Source organism: Staurois parvus, unplaced genomic scaffold (genome assembly GCF_062004578.1).
Source record: "Staurois parvus isolate SC_StPar_1 unplaced genomic scaffold, SC_StPar_1.0 ptg000358l, whole genome shotgun sequence".
Taxonomy (NCBI): domain Eukaryota; kingdom Metazoa; phylum Chordata; class Amphibia; order Anura; family Ranidae; genus Staurois; species Staurois parvus.
In genome coordinates this window covers 2,560,313-2,576,279 of record NW_028318154.1, presented here as the reverse complement: position 1 = coordinate 2,576,279, position 15,967 = coordinate 2,560,313, and positions in this window count along the sequence as shown.

The window sequence follows — 15,967 nt, the reverse complement described above, 5'->3', positions numbered from 1 at the left end:
GTGTACAGGGGTCAGTAGGGAATAGGACAGGAGCCAGCAGGGCAGGTGATGGGGTCAACAGAGCAATGTACAGGGGTCAGCAGATTGGAGGACAGGGGTCAGCAGGGCAGAAGATGGATGGTCAGCAGGGCATGGGACAGGGGTCGGCAAGATGGAAAAGAAAGGTCAGCAGGGTGGAGGACAGGGGCCATTAGGGCGTAGGACAGGAATCAGCAAGGCAGAGGATAAGTGTCAGCTAAGCATAGGACAGGGTTCAGCAGGGCGGAGAAGATGAGCCAGTAGGGCACATGATGGGGTGAACAGGGCAGAGGCCAATGGTCTCTGCTAGCAGGGCATTTAGCAGAGTTCAGCAGATTCTCTTACAGACACAGCCTTCACCTGCACAGTGTATAGCTGACTGCTGCAGCTGTGCTGCTGTTCCGATCTGGGGCGTTCACAGGTCAGAACAGCAAAATAGCAGGCAGCTTAATAATGTGCAGATGGAGCCTGTCTGATCTCAGCTATGTGCGGTACAAAGCTCTCTCCTGCACATTCTCTGCCCTGCCTGTATGCTCTGCAGGATGGGAGGTGAATTCGCTGAGCCGACACAGCATCCATGGAGGGGGGTGGGTGCATCACTCCCCAGATCTGGCCATGCCGAACACTGCTAAGTGCCGGCAAGCAGCATGAGGTGGGTGGGATTTGAGGCTGGCAGGAACTGAGGTGCAAGGTAAACAGCTGCACTCCCTTCTTTGTACTCAGCTACGGCTTTGTTGAGCTGTGAGGAGGAGTGTGTCCTATGCTTCCTTCACGTGCCATCATGAATGCGGCTACGTGCCATGTCTGTCACACGTGCCGGGGTTGCCAACCCCTGCTGTAGATATATGCCTAAAAATATCACAGCACCCTGCCTCTTTTCTTCTTCAACATCCAGAAACCTTGATGTAAGCAGTGGGCTGAAATCCAATGAAATTAGACTAGCTCTATCTGACTTGCTACAGCTTCTAATGCACTCTGTGAGAAGCTCACATTGTGCTTCTCAAAGTAAGCAATTTTAGTTCAGCAGAGGGGCATGCACAACTATGCAAGACTAAAGTTAAAGCCGGAGTTCAGCTAGGTTTTTGCATTGTATATGAAATGTTTGAGTCTCATAGTGGCATTATATACTGCAAGCATGCCATGCATTGGGAAATCTTGTCATTGGAAACCTGACTAATGGCCATGATATAATTACCCCTTCCCCTAATATGCATAATTGTATTCATGCTGGGTTGTAGACAGGTGCAAAAAATGTCATTTGAATGCTATATTAAAGAGTAAAGCCTAGTACACAAAATCGGACAAAAAAATGTTTTCAGAGCGATTGTCAAATCATCTATTTGTTAGTGAGCTGATCAGGACATTTCATGCAAAATTATCTGAAGGGACCAGCACAAAATTTCTTCTCGTAAGATAACAGAACGACCCATTTTCGTTTAATCAGTATAGTATTCGTTCGTAAAAAAAACAAGTGATCAAGACCGCGAATGCTCAAAAGTTAAAGAATGCAATTAAATACAATACAATATATTACCTCATTGCAAGAAGCTGTATGCTGTCTTATGAGATTTTTTTGTAACTCTAATAACCTATTTGTTTTTGATATGAGACTAGCATGAAAGAAAAAAAAAGGGACGATCATTGTCCGTTTTGACCTGTAGTGCTTCCGTAACAGGGTATTAGCAAGGTAAGTAGAAAGGAGTTGGGCCAGAGGATAGATAGTTGGCTATGAGAGTGAGCAGAATCATACACGATGAGATGTAGAGTTGTACTTTAACGAGGTAACCCCTTGGTGGGACCCTGAAAGGGGCCTGAGAGCAAGCATGTTACCATCAGTTAGAAACTATTAAAAGCTAGAGGTAAAACACACCTCAGTAGCGGCCCAAGCCCAGTCTAATATTTAAAGTGTTACTAAACCCACAACAGTAAAATAAGTCTGTAAATGCAGTAAAGCATACTTGTTATACTCACTGTGGAACCTAAGGAGTTAATCGTCCGCATTGTGTAAAAAGGATGTTTAATCCTGTCTTCCCTGATCCTCTCCTTCTTCTACTGTCCGCAAATCCATTTCTTTATAGAACAGAGCCTTGGGGGCTAGCTGCACATGCTCAGTATTTTTTTTTGTCTTGGGAACAAACATGTGATCAGCACAGGGCCAATTAGCACTCTCCAGAAAGAGGGTTCGGGGTTATGCAGCCTCATAGGACAATCAGGGGAAAATGAAAACTCCTCCTACAAGTTTTAACCAGTGGTCTGCTGGACAATGACAGAAGTCACACCAGTGCTCTCACTGCTGATGAAAAAAGGTATTTAGCAGTTTATATTTGCTAAAAAAGTTTGAAAAAAAAAAAGTTTTACTTTGTTCCTGTTATAAAGTTTTGAAAATAAATAATTGTTCTTCATTTAGGCCAAAATGTGTTCTGCTACATTTCTTTGATAAAAATAACCAAAAGTCCAAATTATGGTATGTATCTGAAAATCGATCAAACCTGATGTATTGAAGGCCTATCTCATTTCTTGAGGCCCAAAACATGTCAAGACAGTACAGATATCCTCAAAATTACCCCTTTATAAAACGTAGACAGTCTGCAGTATTTAGTAAGAAGCATTACGAGTTTTTTGAAGTTGTAATTTGTGTGTTGTAATTTTTTGGAAAATAAAGAAATGAAAAAAAAATGTTTTTCACATGCTGTCATCAGTGCAGTACAGCGTCATCATACAACTGGTGTAGCTGGTGACAGTACGAACATCATGTGAAGCCCACCCAGATCGGCGGAAGTCCCGCTCAGCTGTCATTTTGCTATTGGCCGGGTGGGAATTGGGTTAAAGCGGAGTTCCACTTGAAAGCGGAAACTCCACTTATTTGCCTCCTCCCTCCTCTCCACTGCCATATTTGGTACCTTTTGGGGGGATACCTGTTTTTGACAGGTACCTGCTCCCATTTTCGGCTCAGTTTGCCGCGACAAAGTGAGCCGGAAGTTCAGCTCCCTCCTGCAGTCTCCTGGGAACTTTCACAGGTCCCAGGAGACTGTCGGACCAATTAGGAGGCTCAGTGCAACTCGCGCATGAGCAGTGGGCACCCGGCTGTGAAGCCGCAAGCTGTCACAGCCTGGTGCCCACAGTTGAAATGCTGGCACCGTAGAGAAGAGAAGGGACCGCACAGGGGAGAACATCGTTGAACTCCAGGACAGGTAAGTGTGTGTTTATTAAAAGTCAGCAGCTACAGTTTTTGAAGCTGCTGACTTTTACTAACCACTAAAACTGCTAGAACTCCGCTTTAGGTAAAAAATATATCAATGACAGCATGCAGTTCCCCCATGCTGCCAGCAGAGTGATTCCATAGTACTGGCATGAGTGGTATCACCTTGTTTCTTCAAATTATTGGATTCTGGGAGGCCCAAACATTTATGAGTTGGCATGTAAAGATCATTGTTTTGAAAGCCAACATTTCTTTTTTTTTTTTTTCCATCAGAGTAAGTAATGATTAAAAAAACCATGGCAATTTTTTTTTAATAGTAGATATTCCAGTAGAGACACCTGTTCTGGTAACAACTTTACTCCCCCCACTTTTTGTTGGTTTATTCTCATCTCCTGATGCATTTCCAGACCAAAGCATAAAGAGGAATCTCCCAAACAGGATAGAGACAGCAAAAATAAATTAACAAAGTTTTGGATATACATATATTTATTTTCTGTGAAGCATGTTGTATTCTTAGTGAAGTCATTAAGGAGTAGGACTCATTCCTAGGTTCTAACCTCATACGATCCCATCAAGGCAATCAATGAGGTCCAGCTGTTCAGGAATGATTTACATTTGTCATGTTAGGCTATCAGTTTCCCCTGCCTCATAATATGACACCACTCTGCTGTCCATTTGTGCAGCAAAGGGACTGTAGTATCTTAAAAAAAAACCATGTAGCCTATTTTGAGGGGTTATATGATAAATTGCCCTTCCCAAATAGGATATTCCCCTAACCCTGTTGGTAAATAAGAGAACCAGAAACTTTGCTAGGTGGAAGAGTGGGTTTGATTATCAAGTTGAGCAGTGCCTCCACCCAGGACAGGACCTCTAAACAGAACAGATTCCCTTCCTGGGAAATTAACCAGTAATCTATCAGAGTAATTGAGAGCAGAAAAACTACTACAACCAGCATTTACCGTATTTTTCGCTCCATAAGAAGCACTTTATTGTCAGTGCGTCTTATGGAGCGAATGTAAAGCTGCCGGTCCGGTATTTCTGCCGCCACCATGTCAGAATATTGGGCCGGCCGCTCAGCTCTTCTCTCCTGCAGGACCTTACCAGTTCCTCGCTCCAGCGCTGCAGTCTTCCCGCGGCGGCTTCTGTAACAGCCAGGTGCCCACTGCGCATGCGCGAGAAGCGCCGCGCTTTGTGAATGGTCCGGTGTCTTCTGGGACACATGACAGATCCCAGAAGGCTCCGGGGCATTCACAAAGCGCGGCGCGGGAAGAAGAAGAAGGAAGGACAACTTTGCGGAAGTGGGAACCTGTCAAATTCAGGTACCCGCTCCCCCTCCTTTCCCAAAAGTCCGCAGTCTCTGGTAATCTCCTTTACTGTCTGCAGTCTCTGGTCATCCCCTGTACTGTGTCCGCAGTCTCTGGTCATCCCCTGTACTGTTTCCGCAGTCTCTGGTCATTCCCTGTACTGTGTCCGCAGTCTCTGGTCATTCCCTGTATTGTGTCCGCAGTCTCTGGTCATTCCCTGTACTGTGTCCGCAGTCTCTGGTCATTCCCTGTACTGTGTCCGCAGTCTCTGGTCATTCCCTGTATTGTGTCCGCAGTCTCTGGTCATTCCCTGTACTGTGTCCGCAGTCTCTGGTCATTCCCTGTATTGTGTCCGCAGTCTCTGGTCATCTCCTGTACTGTGTCTGCAGTCTCTGGTCATCTCCTGTCCTATGTCCGCAGTCTCTGGTCATCTCCTGTCCTATGTCCGCAGTCTCTGGTCATTTCCTGTACTATGTCCGTAGTCTCTGGTCATCTCCTGTACTATGTCCGCAGTCTCTGGTCATCCCCTGTACTGTGTCCGCAGTCTCTGGTCATCTCCTGTACTGTGTCCGCAGTCTCTGGCCATCCCCTGTACTGTGTCCGCAGTCTCTGGCCATCCCCTGTACTGTGTCCGCAATCTCTGGCCATCCCCTGTACTGTGTCCGCAGTCTCTGGTCATCTCCTGTCCTGTGTCTGCAGTTTCTGGTCATCCCCTGTACTGTGTCCATAGTCTCTGGTCATCCCCTGTACTGTGTCCGCAGTCTCTGGTCATCCCCTGTACTGTGTCCGCAGTCTCTGGTCATCTCCTGTACTATGTCCGCAGTCTCTGGTCATCCCCTGTACTGTGTCCACAGTCTCTGGTCATCCCCTGTACTATGTCCGCAGTCTCTGGTCATCCCCTGTACTGTGTCCACAGTCTCTGGTCATCCCCTGTACTGTGTCTGCAGTCCATTGGTTCAGAATATTTTTTTTCTTGTTTTTCTCCTCTAAAACCTAGGTGCGTCTTATGGTCAGGTGCGTCTTATGGAGCAAAAAATACGATAACTTTAACCATAAATACATACATGAACACCAGTATAAAAAAGCAAGCATTATATAAGAATCAGAAAGTTCTTGGAAGGAGCAAAGGGTTCAAGGTTCACCAGAAACAAGACACGAAGCAAGGTTGTTCAAGGAATCAGGCAGGGAGCTGTCCAACATCTCAGGTGGCACAGTGAGAAGAGATACAGGTAGACAGTGTAGAGGTTCCAGGTTCAAACCCATATCCTGATATCATCATTGTATGCACCCCTTTCAGTGGTAAATGGTTTGTCTTAACTGATACATTTGCTCTCACAGGAGTAGGACACATTGAGAACAGCAGGAGCTATAGACTTTTGCTGCTGTCAGTCAAGTCCTGGGAGGTTGGGCATGACCGAGGTGCACAGTGTGTGTATATGGGCGCACACAGTCTGGCACGGGAGCAGACAGCATTAGCGGGGTCCTCCAAAAGAGGAGGTAAGGTATTGCACAGAGCAGGTAAGTATAAGATTTTTTTAAATGTAAAAACAAAAACAACCTTTGCAATAACTTTATTACAATTTAATATGATTTTAACTTTAATGGAAGCTGTTTTGTGGGGTACTCCATATTTGATGAGAAGAAAACACAGAATAGCAAGGGTTTTGGCAATCTTTAATGCATTGTATTACCTTCTTCTAATATGCAGATATTGCACCAAGCCCTTTCAGTAACTTTCTGAAATAGAAGGAAGTGGGAGCACCTGCCTGTGATCACTAATCAGTCCCAGCGTTAATATAATAGAATGGGCCAACAACCACGTTATTTCTGGAGGTGTTTTGTACACTGTTGGGGTGTTTTGTACACTGCTATCATAGCAACAAAAAAAAAAGGTAAAGTCTGTGAAAGTAGTTAAAGTTTAAAAAGGGAAGACATTCTTTGAAAATGTATAGCAACTACAATAAAGTACAGGTGCTTTATATCATATAGTAATTTTGGAATGTGCCTTAATTTGTGCTTTCTGTACACTGTTTTTTGTGTATTATGGTTTGTGACATAAGCTGGTTGTCTAGGGGTCTTTAAATGCAATTTATGGTGCCCATACACTAGATGAAAAATTGTTCGAAAATCTGTCATTTGGACAGTTCTTTTGTTTTTGTCCAGTTAATGGGCACAAATCGTAATCCAATAGTGATGTTTTTGAGCCAAAAAACTGGAGGAAAACTTTGGTATACATCTGCCAAATGGACAATGAATTGAAAGGTTAATGTGTTTCTCACCCATTAGAAATCAAACTTTTAGTACTCCGCATTTGTGACCCAGAAGCAAAAAATGGATGGAAAACTGACTCATTTATGTCCAGTGAACAACTTATCATTCAAAATTCAGTCATTGCATGATGGCAATATTGTTTTCTCTCATGGCCATGTGCTTTTTTTTCAAAAACCCATTCAAACGATTTTTCAACTAGTGTATGGCTAACATTAGAGTAAGAGGAGTGTAATTAGCAATAGTCCAAACTGTATCACACAGGAAAATAAATGTTGATTTCCAACACTGTTCCTAAAAATGGGTACCAAAGCCAAACACAAGGACCTCCTGCTCCCACCTAAATGTAAAATCATGCACTCCATAACCTTTAAATGTTTTTTTTTCTATGCATAACAAAACACATATCAATGTAAATCCTTTTAAAAGAAATCACTGCTAAGATGACTTTCAAATCACTGTATTCTATCCCTGTTATATTTCCTGGCTTCACGGAGTGACAACAAAACCTCCCAAAAATTAGTTAACCATTCTGAAGCTGCATGGTCACCGCTTCATTTATATGATTTCACTTTTCAGGCAGAGAAAATGTTTGTAATCTAAGAAAAGGAAAGAATTGATCAGCACGGGAAAAAAGATTGTGTTGTGCTGTTAAGTGCATCATGCCAATATACAGTCATTTGTCATTTAGCCAAGCGATAAACATGCTGGGGTAGATTTTTGCCGAGCAGCCTTTGTACCTATTAAAGAGCTGGAGAACAGAAATAAAAGCAAATATACAGAGTGTGGGGTTAAATGTAGAGTCTGAGAGTTATGCTAAATGGGCAATTCACAGCTGAAATAAACATAATACAATTTCTGAACCTATGTAACAGTTAAAACAAATGCAAATAGTGCAAACAACAAGATAGACTGCAAGATCAAGTGTTTGTAAGTAGGGTATTTTGTGATTGTCTGCTGCTTGTCTAATCATGAGTGTAGTAGGCCACACTCATTTCTACTTGATTCAAATGCTAGAGGAGGACACATGCAGCGCTTTTTGTCAGGCACAGTATTGGCTTGTTTACACTTGCGGTTGGAGGAGTTGTAAAACCATACAGTTCAATCGCACTTTTACCCCTACACACACACACTGCTCTCGTTGCCTGCAAAGGCATCAGCTGGAGGTGTACACAAGTCACAGCCTCAGTGCTTTGTTTTGTGGTCAAGGCAAGAACGATACTCTCTGCTGCGTTCAGGGGGCACTACCACCTGCTGAGCATGGATGCTGCTAAAAACATCCTATAGATGGGTCAGGATGACTGAGAATAGGTGCAGAAGTGAAAATCTCTTTAGGGTTTCAAACGAAGTTTGTGCCTCAGGGCTCCAGTGGAAACAAAGGTTCCATTTAGTCAGGTGTCTGATGGGAGCAATAATGGAGGAGAATCCTTTAATAAATCTCCGGTAGAAGTTCGCAAATCCCACAAACCATTGCACCCCCTTTTTGTATGTGGGTGCAGGCCAGTCTAAGATAGCAGGCATCTTTTGGGGATCCATCTTATTTCCTGCTGTAGAAATCACCAAGCCCAAGAATCGGATGCACTGCTGCTTGAACTCGCACTTCTTGGGTTTGGCGTAAAGTCCATGTTGGTGGAGCCGGCATAGAACACTCTTCACATGCCCTCGGTGTAAGTCAAGGGACATAGAGAAGATTAGGATATCGTCTAAATATACGATTACAAAAATGTCCAGGAAGTCTCTGAATATATCGTTAATAAAATGCTGGAAGGTGGCAGGAGCATTGCAGAGACCAAACGGCATGACCAGATATTTGAAGTGGCTGCATCTGGTACAAAAAGCCATATTCCACTCATCTCCTTCACGTATGCGGACCAGGTTATAGGCCCCTCAAAAATCCAGCTTGGGAAGACAGTTGCGGACCTGAACCTTTGGAACAGTTCGGGTACAAGAGGAAGGGGATAACGGTTTTTCACTGTAATCTTGTTGAGTTCCCGATAATCCACGCATGGTCATAAAGAGTGATCCTTTTTCTCGACAAAGAATATTCCTGCCCCTGTTGGAGGAGTGGATGGGTGGATGAAATGCTTTTTCAAGTTTTCATCAACATACTCTTTTAAAGCTTTCTGTTCCCATTCTGAAAGTGGGAATATTTGCCTGAAAGGAATCTCAGCTCCCTGAAGCAGTTCAATCGGGCAATCATATGGCCAATGAGGGGTAGGGTATCAGCTCACCATCTGCTGATATTCAAGATATTCATGATAACATTCAGGCACTATTTGACAGACCTCAAGATCAGAGTCCATACAGAGTAGGGTTACAGCAGAATTAGGTGATTCTGGCAAACAATGTTCTTGACAATAGGTAGATTGGAAGTTGACTTCTCCAGTAATCCAATCAATTTGAAGGTTGTGGGCCTGAAGCCAAGGTAGGCCCAAAATGACAGGGAACAATGAAGAGGTGATAGCATCAAGGCTCAAAAGTTCTTTAGGTTTGGAAGGGGTAACAACAGGCAATGGTGGTGTTTTCTGGGTTATCAATCTGAAAAATCTTTATGAGCACCTGAGACTATTGTAAGATACAACCTCAGTTAACGCATAAATTCAGAACACTGGTAAAAAATCAATAATAAATTAGCAACGTTTAACAGGTTATACAGTCATGAGTAGTAAGCTTCAACTATTTAATTGCAACACCAGCCACAAGAGGGAAAGAAAAGGCTTGTTGACTTATCAGCTCCCTCTGTGCCACCAGCGCCACAGCGAGGCATGCAGAGAATTATGTCAATGTATACTCTGGCATAAATAGATATAAGTACCCTAAGTTGAAAAACAGGGGCTTTAGAAAAGAAGAGACTTGAGTCATGCAATGTTTAAAGTTCCTGATAGTGTGGTATCCACTGTCTTCTGCTAGCAATGGTGGGGCCCATAAGCATTAGCGAATACTGGCAATTCAATGAAGTTAAACAGATAAGCTGTGAAACTTCTCAAAGCATAGTCTCCTGGGAACTAAGATGTAAAGGTGTCTTTATGCAGTGTCTCTAAGGTGATGACAGAAAGAGGCTAGGCACCTGCCTGCTCATCCATCCCATGGATACCATGACCTCCTAGGAACAAGAGTTCTTGCCCAGGCTCATGGCTGTTTGCAGGAATGTGCAGAGTTACCACCTGACTGCCTGTCAGCATGGCGAGCAGAGATGTCTGTGTGAAGACCAGACAGTGACAGAGAAGCTGATGCGGTCACGGTGTGGTGATGGGCATCACTGCTCTGCTGAACTGATGTGCATAATCCCGAAGCAGTAGGTCAGCAATCTGTCTCTGGAGGAGAATGGTAGTCCCTCTGTGTTCAGCTCTGAATCCTGCACCAAGCGAGAGAGCCAGTCCCTTGCTGTAGAATATATCTGCTTTTCTAGCCTTCTTCTTGTTCACCAGCTCTCTGGTAGTTATAGTTCAACCAGCACTCAGGAATACAGGATGTATTGGCTATAGGACTACAGGTCCCAATATCTTCTGCTGTCAGAAAAACTGAAACCACTTTTCTAGCAGGCAGTGATGTAGAGGTCCCAGTACTGGGCACTAGGGGGAAAAGGAATAATCATAGTCTCATCTGTAAATGTCTCTGAATGGCGTAATGATATAGCGAGCACCGGACTACATTAGTAAAATTAAATATTCAACAGGAAGGGTGATCCCACCTTTAAACCAGTAACAGCAGATACTTGACTTGCAAAATGATTTCACTGCTAGAATTAATTCAGTTATTGGTAGAGTAACTTTAAAATGTTTTTCTACTTAAAAAAAATAATTGAAACTTAGACAAAAAAATAGCAACTAAAATCAAATCAAAGTGTACAGCTTCATGTGAGGAAATTTATGTAAACTGGAAGATTAAAGTGTTACTAAACCTAGGACCCTGCATTCACTATATCTGGTCTCCCACAGTACACAGAACATGGAAATGCAATTATTTTAGAAAATATAAAATTCTATCACTGCCCAGCAGAGTACTGCTTAAAGCTTGTAGGAGGAGTTTTCATTCTCCCCTGATTGTCCTTTGAGGCTGCATAACCCCTGTCCCTCTTTCTGGACAGGGCTGATTGACCCAGTGCTAATCACATGCATTCTCCCAAGAAACAAAACTCTCTAGCAATGCACACCAAACTGAGCATGTGCAGCTTGTCCCCAAGGCTCTGTTCTATCTGCAGATGGATTGGGGACTGTGGAAGAAGAGGAGGATCAGAGAAGACAGAATCAATGAGCCTTTTTACACAATGCAGAGGATTAACCCTTTAGGCTCTACAGTGAGTATAGCAAGCCTGCTTTACTGCATATACAGACTGATTTTCCTGTTGTGGGTTTAGTAACACTTCAAAGCTACAGGTAAGAACAGAAAAGCTTTATTGAGATCCTGATATTATGTCCTGGAATGAACAAATGAGGAGATCAACAAACCCATAATAAAATGAATCAGTGGGTAAAGCTATGGATAGTTGGGATAGATCTGTCCCAATGAGAGCAGTTCCTCTTGGTTCCGCCCTTGGCCACAGTGGGAGAATCCAGCACTTGAAGTGCCTCCAGAGGAGTCAAGTCCAGTAAGGCAGGTTTGAGAAACTCATACTTGCTATAAATGTTTTCAAGTTCAATCAACTGCTTGGGAGTTATGACCGCAAAGGTAACCCCCTATCGATAAGAAGAGCAAAGGAAAAGACAGCAAAGGAATGAGGGCACATCTACATGACAATGCCTCGTGAACCAAGTCTGAGAATACAGATATGTTAGTACAAGCAAACTATATGTAAATGACTCCCTTCATCTTCTGGAAGAAAAGCTCCTTTTTTGAAGCAGTGTAAGCAACTTGTGACATCCTGTGAATTATTCAACATGGCACCTGTTTATGATACAGCGCTATGAGAAAATAAATTTTGCCTAGTTAATGTTTAAATTTTTATACAAAGGTTGTATTCTATTTTACATTCGATGAATGATGTACAAGACAGAACAGGCCATGCACTCTGAGAATATTGCCTGATAATGGCTGTATGTGGGGTACTCTTCAGTACCAGAAGGACAAATTATTTCTCATAAGAATTGCTGAGATATTTGTGATGCTGGAGTGGATCACAATTAGTAAAACAGTGGGAAAGTCAAGGCCTGGACTGAGCGAAGCTAAAAGGGAGCGCCAGCATGACTGGGGTGTGCAGACAAGGCAGAGCGTGTATTTTGGGTGGGAGTTTATGCAGGGGGTAAGGGGGTGGTTACTTACCTGATTGGAGTACGCAACATTGAGGGGTGATCTTGCCAGGATTAGGAGGGGGGTTGGGTCTTGTTGGAGGTCAGTCGGAGCTTGTGCCAGCACAGGGGTGGTTTCTCCCGCCCTCCCTCCTTGGAGCTGTTTTGTATTTTGTTTTGCTGTTTGGTTATGGTTTTTCTTTGTGTTTGTCCTGTTGTTGGTTTTGCTGTTTTGGTTTGGTTTGTTCTTTGTGTTTCTCCTGTGTTTGTTTTGTGTGGGTTCCTTGCATTTGTTCCTTGTTCAGAATGGCTTTTTGTGTCCCGAGGTGTTTGTCTGTTTGTTTTGTCATGGCAGCCGGCAGAGGTCGATGGGTCTTTGAAGGCGGTGTTGGAGTGACAATTTGGTGGATTATGCGTTGGGCCTATCGTAGGTATGGGTGTCCCTTCCCAATCATAAGGTCATGTTGGTAATGTGGGAGTTCATTGGCTGTATCTGGGACTACATAACTGTAGTATTGTCCCCGAGGTGGTGTAGTAGCGCCTGGGGGCCTTTTCATTAGGTGTCAGATACAGTCGAGTTTGTGATGTGAGTAACGGTGCCTTCAAAGACCTTGGACCCGGTTGGGATCATTACTGTCAGTTATTATTTGAGTGTACTGTAAGAAGTGTTATGTTTGAGTTATGTAAAATAAATGGCTGCTATGGCCGGTTTTACACCAAAAAGAGAGTCACGTGGTCATTTAGGTAGGGAAGGTTTGAAGGGTGGTGGTGGTTTTTATGGACTAGGGTTAAGTATTAGCCTCGATATTCTGCAAGTCCAACAGTCAAGCACCACTGTTGAGTATGAATCTTGAAATGGAGTGGTTTTCTTCTTTTTTAGTCAATTTGTAAACCTCCTTTATAGTGTGTAGTTACTAGAAAATAACATGAAAGCAGAATCAAAAATACAGAAACATATTAACTAAAGTGAGCTTTTTATTTATTTGAAGTCAATTTATGTCCTTATCATAAATTACAAATGTGTAACGAGCATAAGACACGCAATTAAAATAACACTGGTAGAGGAACAAAATGTATTTGAGACAGATGCCGAAAAAGACGAGACGCTCTAAGAGTTGGTGCTACTCACAATAATCCAGTGCAGACAAATGTGCTGAAAGGACAATTGTCAACATCAAAGATAAAACATAACAGTCACTAGTGCGATAATAATTCTCTGTACTAAGTGCCAATGACATGAAATGGGTCAACTTGACCTCCACTGACAGCATGTAAGAAAAGCTCCTTGTGCTGCCTAATAGATGAGCACCATCTGTTACTGGTTTCTCTTTCATGTTGTAAGCACAGGTGTAGGGGCTCTAGGCTACCATAAAACTGTATGCTGGAGCTGGCATCTTCACTGTCTCCTCATTTCCAAACTGTTATAATATGCTGTTAAAATATTTTACTGATATTTGTATGATTTCTTAAATATTTCACTTGCATATTTTTATTTAATGTAGTAAAGCCTAAAAAAAGGCCTCTTGTGAAATGCAAAAACAGAGAATAAAATATTAATTTTGAAAGCTAGGTGTGGCCACAGTGGGAGTGGCTTAAAGGGAATAGTTGAATAGAACATGAGCAATGCTGCATGCATTGCACGCAGTTACCACTGTCTTGGTAACTACAAAATATTTCCCAACTATGGCACCACCTGCCTGGAAAAAAGAGCAAACAGGAGGCGCACACCCCTAGTGCATTATCCAAGGTTTATTATAGTATAAAAAGGGATGAATACTCACAAACATAGCATAAATGTCAACCAGCTCTGAGGAAAGGGATTCGTCTCTGAAACGCGTCAACTAGCCAACCATACTAACAGTCGGACACCCCACCATTGCTATGGCCATCTCCACCATTCTACTAAGCTGTACATTTATGCTATGTTTGTGAGTATGTTTTCATCCCTTTTTATACTATAATAAACCTTGCATAATGCACTAGGGGTGTGCGCAGGGGTGGACTGACAACTCATGGGTCCCCGGGCAATAGGGAATCATGAGGCCCCTGTGTCCTTGCCCAAACTCAAAAAAGCCTATGAAAAAGGTACCAGGGACATCTCATGGGGCCCCCTACTGACCCCGGGCCCTCGGGCAGTGCCCGAGTTTCCAAATGGTCAGTCCGCCCCAGGGTGTGCGCCTTCTGTTTGCTCTTTTTTCAGTCGTTGATTTCCCTATCTGAGGAGGGCAGCATCTCCAAAAGGCTATCCATAGGAGAATTTGGTCCTGGTTCCCTTGGCTTTCCTGTGGCATTTGATCCCTTGAGGGCTGGAGAGTTTATTCTGTTAACCACCTGCCTGGAGTTAGCATGTTCTCCCTGTGTCTGCGTGGGTTTCCTCCGGGTACTCCGGTTTCCTCCCACACTCCAAAGACATGCTGGTAGTTTACTTGGATCCTGTCTAAATTGGCCCTAGTATGTGTATGTATGGATGTAAGTTAGGGACCTTAGATTGTACGCCCCTTGATGGTTAGGGACTGATGTGAATGTACAATATATATGTAAAGCGATGCGTAAATTGATGGAGCTATATAAGTACCTGAAATAAATAAATAAATTACTAAGCACAAATGACAGTCTCAGAGATACACACAGACCTCAGGACAAAGGACATTTGTAAATTTGGAACTCTTTCAGGATGTATGCTTTTCTGTCCAAAGAATATAGAAGAATACATTTATTAGGCTCAATTCCCAAAGCTTCAACAAAAGCATAAGGATCTTCATTTAGGGCATGTGGCTGCAAGAGACTGAAAATAACTGTCACTTTTTAAAATAAGATCCTTATCTTATGTTCTGCTTTTTTTCAGCACCCGAAGGCACTGGAATTGACTGCACTGGTGTGAACTAGGGCCATTACAATACATGAAAAACACTGGGCATGCTTTTAGATGCAGATAAAAAAGCACTGAACTGCCTCTTGTGTGAGCCAGTCCTGAGCTCACTGGATGGAGACTACTAAGCAAACAGCAACTGTCAATAAAAACAAACAGTTAGTTGTCTTTACATGATAGGTCTCAAACCACCTAAGGACTGGCTATGAAAATTAAACAGCCAGTCGGCAGACTTTTTGTTCTGCCTGGACATACCTGTACATCCTCTCAGAGCTGCTCTCCAGTATGTGCATGTTTCCAATCCTGTGAACACACTATGATAGGAAGTGCAGATCACAGCCAAAAGGTACAGAGGAACTGAGAGTGGCTCTGTGCCATGTGATCACTGTGACCAAGCACAGCAATCAAAATTATAAACACTGTACTTCTGGAAGTCCCTCCCCTCTTTCCTCACAATGGAGGAGGAGCAGATTGCTTGTAATTCACTTATTATTAACCCTGTCGCTGCCAGGCACTGCGCTCCACTTTTAAATTCAGGTGGCCAGACCATTTTTGCAATTTTTTTCATTGCTTTTTTATTTTTCCTTTACAGCTTCCAGAGTTTGTAAAATACCCCCACAAAACCAACATTTTCTGAAAGCACATGACCAGTAGAACAAAAAGAAGGTGCTACTGATTTTTAAGAGATTTGTGCAAATGTTTATCAAACAATGTTTTCATTACAAATATGCTAAAAAAATCATAATTAGCAGGTACAAACACAGCAAATTTTACACAATTCCTGTTAAATTCCTACTAAATATAAAAGCTTAACCTGTATTGAATTATTAAATAACAAATATTTGTAAATGTTAAATTGCGCTTTTTCTGAAATGGTGAAAATCGAGCGTATGCAAAACTGTAACTAACTAAATTTCTCTAAAAATCAGGAAGTTTTATTTTTTCAATTAAAGCTTTAAGTGTTTGTAAATGACCCCCCAAACCATATATTTTCTGAAAGCACATGACCAGTAGAATAAAATTAAGGTGTTACTAATTATTAAGGCCCCACAATATTTTCACAAATGTTTTTCAAAACAATATT